This window comes from Galeopterus variegatus, unplaced genomic scaffold (assembly GCF_000696425.1).
Source record: "Galeopterus variegatus unplaced genomic scaffold, G_variegatus-3.0.2 Scaffold4151, whole genome shotgun sequence".
NCBI classification, from domain to species: Eukaryota; Metazoa; Chordata; class Mammalia; order Dermoptera; family Cynocephalidae; genus Galeopterus; species Galeopterus variegatus.
In genome coordinates, this window is record NW_007730262.1 from 61312 (window position 1) to 65706 (window position 4395).

Consider the following 4395-nt stretch of genomic DNA (forward strand, 5'->3'; position numbering starts at 1 on the left):
AAGGAGAGAGAATTAAATAAGCCCATGTTTCCCATCCCTAATTTTCTAAAGCCAGAGCCTAATGGTAAAAAGATCGAGAGGAATGTGGTCTTCTTTTCAGCATGAGGCTTTTTCATGAAAACAGAACTAGAGACTTCAGGACCAGAATCTTACTCCATAGTCTGTGTTGCTTGAAAAATATATGACTTTGTAAATGTTTTCATTTATTTTCATTAATGCCAAGCCACAGAAATTATTTTTCTCTTTTGTTTTGGTCTCTTTAGGATTACAAATGCCATCACAAATTATTTGAATGTTTTGTAATTAAATCTATTCCTGAAACATTTAAGATATAAACTGATAAACCTATTATTTTGTCTGTTTCATCCTTTCCTAGATCTGCATTCATGTTGTTCTAGTAGTGCCTGTTGCAAGCCTCACTCTTATACAGAAATTTAATCTATTTACATATGCCTAATTTCTTCATTAGGGATTCTTTGATATTAATTATTGTCTTATTCTACCCCAAATTGTATCAGTTTTGATTTTTATATAAACTTTTTTTTTTTTTTTTTTTTTTTTTTTTTACTGTGTTTTCAAGAATTAATAAAGAAAAATATATGGAGAATGCTACAGAAATAGCATGGTTCAAGTCCATGGCCAACATAATGCATAGCAATAATCTATACCAACATTTCTGTTCTCAAAATATGGTTTAGATTTGAGCATTTTTTTTGGTAATCATTTGTACTGTCTTCATTACGATCTTAGTCAGTCAAAGGATGCTTATAAAAAATCAACACAGTCTTGGGAATAGAAATGGAAAAATATGAGATGCCCAGTTAAAAATATATGGAGAATGCTACAGAAATAGCATGGTTCAAGTCCATGGCCAACATAATGCATAGCAATAATCTATACCAACATTTCTGTTCTCAAAATATGGTTTAGATTTGAGCATTTTTTTTGGTAATCATTTGTACTGTCTTCATTACGATCTTAGTCAGTCAAAGGATGCTTATAAAAAATCAACACAGTCTTGGGAATAGAAATGGAAAAATATGAGATGCCCAGTTAAAGCTGAATTTCAGATAAACAGTGAATAATTTTTAGTATCGATGTATCCCAGTATTATGATTTTTTTTTTGTATAAGTATGTACCAAATATTGTATAGAACATACCTGTAAAATTATTCATGTTTTATCAGAAATTCAACTCTAATTGAGCATCCTGTATTTAATCTGGCAGCTCTTCTTGGGAAGTACCACAGTAGTTAAATGAACATAGACACAGATGCCAAACAAACAACCCAAGGTGGTTCTGGTTACCAAAGCAGCTGTGTAGCCCTGGACATGTCACTTAACCTACCTGAACCTGAGTTTCATCATCTTTAAAGTGAGAACAAATAATACCTACTTTACAGGCTTTTTATAAAGATTAGAAATTTTATGTATTTAAAACACCTGGCACATAATAGGTTTCCATTAAAGAGTACCTGTTATGATCAGAACAAGAAAGAAATACAAACCAGTTTTTTTTTTTTTTCCATCTTAGTAAACTTATAGTGAGAATCTCTAATGACAGCACTGAGCAGCTAAACAACACATTAGACTGAGATCTTGCTGACTGTTTACTAGATCCGAGCTTTGGCCAGTAACAAAATGTATACAAAACTTAACCTCCTTCTCTCCTCTGCTACTTGCCTCCTCTCATGTTACTTACCAAAGATCATACAGTTTATTCGTATCAGTGCGTGAATATATGATGCCTTTTTACATTGTCTTTTTTCCCTAGAGCTGTAATTTTATTTTAACCCTGCCTTTCTCAGACATCTATTTTTTGTGCTATTAATTTTTATTAAGATATAGTTTACATATTATCAAATTCACCATTTTAATGCATACAATTAAGTGGTTATTAGTATATTCACAGAGTTATGCAACCATCACCACTATCTAATTCCAGAACATTTTCATCAGCTCCAAAAGGAAACCCCATGTTCTTTGGCATTTATTTCCCCTTCCTCCCTCCCCCACCCCCTCCCAACCATTAATCCACATTCTGTCTCTATGGATTTGTCTCTTCTAGACATTACATATAAATGGAATCATACAATATGTGACCTTTTGTGTCTGGCTTCTTTCACTTAGCATATTTTTGAGGTTCATCCATGTTTTAGCGTGGTTTAATAATATTCAGTTGTATGGATATAACCACATTTTGTTTATCCATTCATCATTTGATGGACATTTGGGTTGTTTCTAATTTTTGGCTATTAGGAATAATGCTACTATGAACATACTTGTACAAGTTTTTGTATGAAGTGTATTTTCTTTTCCCTTGGGTATGTACCTAGGATTTGAATTGTTGGGTCATATGGTAACTCTATGTTTAGCATTTTGAGGGATTGTGACACTGTTTTCCAAAATGGTCACCATTTTATATTCACATCAGCAATGTACAGAGTTCCATTTTCTCCACATCCTTGCTTGTTATTATCTGCTTTTTTTTTAAAGTAGTCATCTTAGTGGGTGTGAAGTGGCACCTCATTGTGGTTTTGATTTGCATTTCCCTGGTGATTAATGAAATTGAGCATCTTTTCATGTTCCTGTTGGAAAAATATCTATTCAAATCCTTTGTCCATTTTAATTGGGTTGTCTTTTTATTGTTGAACTCTATATATTCTTTTTATATTCTCATCAGATATATGATTTGCCTGTGGGTTGTTGCTTCACTTTCTTGACAGTGTCTTTTGATGAACAAAACTTTTTAATTTTGATGAAGTCTTATTTATCTATTTTTAATTTGGTTGTTTGTGCTTTTGGTATCACATCCACGTTGTCTTTTCTTCCTTGAGGAAAAAAATGAACACTAACCCAGGAGTGAAAAAATATGGGTTCTCTTCCCAACCTTGTAATTACATAAACATATGACCTTAGGCAAGTATTTAAATTCATCAGAACTCAGTTTCCACATCTAAAAAAGGAAGCTTGGTTCAGAAGAGTAGGCACTGTGTAGTTTTTTGTGAATAAATTATCCTTATGAAACCCCCTATGTTAGTAGTTCTCAACCTGGGGCAGTTTTGCCCTCCAGGTAACATTTGGCAATCTCTGGAGACATTTTTGGTTGTTACAACTGGGGAGGGATGCTATTGGCATCTAGTGGGTAGAAGCCAGGGGTGCTGCTAGACATCATACAATGCACAGGACAGCACCCACCGCAGAGAATGATCTAGGCCAGAATGACAATAGTGGTTGAGAAGCACTGCTCTAAAATTATAATTCTAGTATTCCAGTTTATTTTATTTTATCTTATTTTTTCCATTTTATCTTAAGTGGTAGTTTTTTAATTTGTCTGCCATAGCCAGATAGTTTTGTGTTCTTAGCCCATTGCTTGGGGTATTAGCCTAATGAGGATAGTAGTAGGGAGAGGTACCAGTGAAGGTAAAAGCGTTTAGATGTTGTAGGATGAATTCAGTTCTTGCAAGTCAGGAGATTTTGGGATGTGTTTTTAGGGCTATTTTAAACTATTGTGTCTTTTAACATGAAGAAAAAAATATCTCAATATAGACTCCTCCGGGCAAAGCCTTGTAGATGTATTCTTCTTATTAAGTCTTTTTCTTTAGGGTTTCCAGAGCAAAATAGTTTTTTTTGAAGTAGTTTGTACATGCTATGAAGTATATCTAATCAATCATAATAGGAAAAAAAAAAAAAAAAACAGAACAACCTGATGGAAGGGATTTGCAGTTGATATGTCTCTATTATTAGTGACTTGTTCAGACAATAATATTTCAAAAGAAGTTGATATTATTATTCCAGCTGATCACTGTACCTCAACTTTTTCTAATACCATCTACTAGAAAATACTTATTTACTTGAGTTCCACACATAATCTATCCAAAATAAAACAGACAATAGCTTGAAATATGTTTTGGCATTTCTAAAGGTCTTGGCATGTAAAAAAAACAATTAAACTTGCAGGTATTTCTTTTCTGTGATAATGTTGCTGATTGTTTCATGCCCTGTATTATTAGATTTAATCATTACCACAAGCACTACAGCTGCCATCATCATCATCATGGACTAAAATTTCTTAATTGTAATATATCAGACTCTGTTTTAAGCACTTAATGTGCATATCTCATGTTTTCTCACACAAATCCTAAGGTAGTTTTTTTTTTTTAAATCTCCATTTTGCAGATAACAGAAAAATGTACAAGAAAGTGGTGAAGTATTTGCTGAGTCATTTCTATAATAAGCCTTTTCTTGTATATCAAAACTATTTCATATTTTTTCTTTTCTTTTTTTTTTTTTTTGTCTTTTTCCGTGTCCGGCAAAGGTTCGCAACCCTCAGTGTCGCCCCCGTACCGGACCGGGACCGGCAACGGGAACGCAACCCTCGTTGTTGCCCCGGCG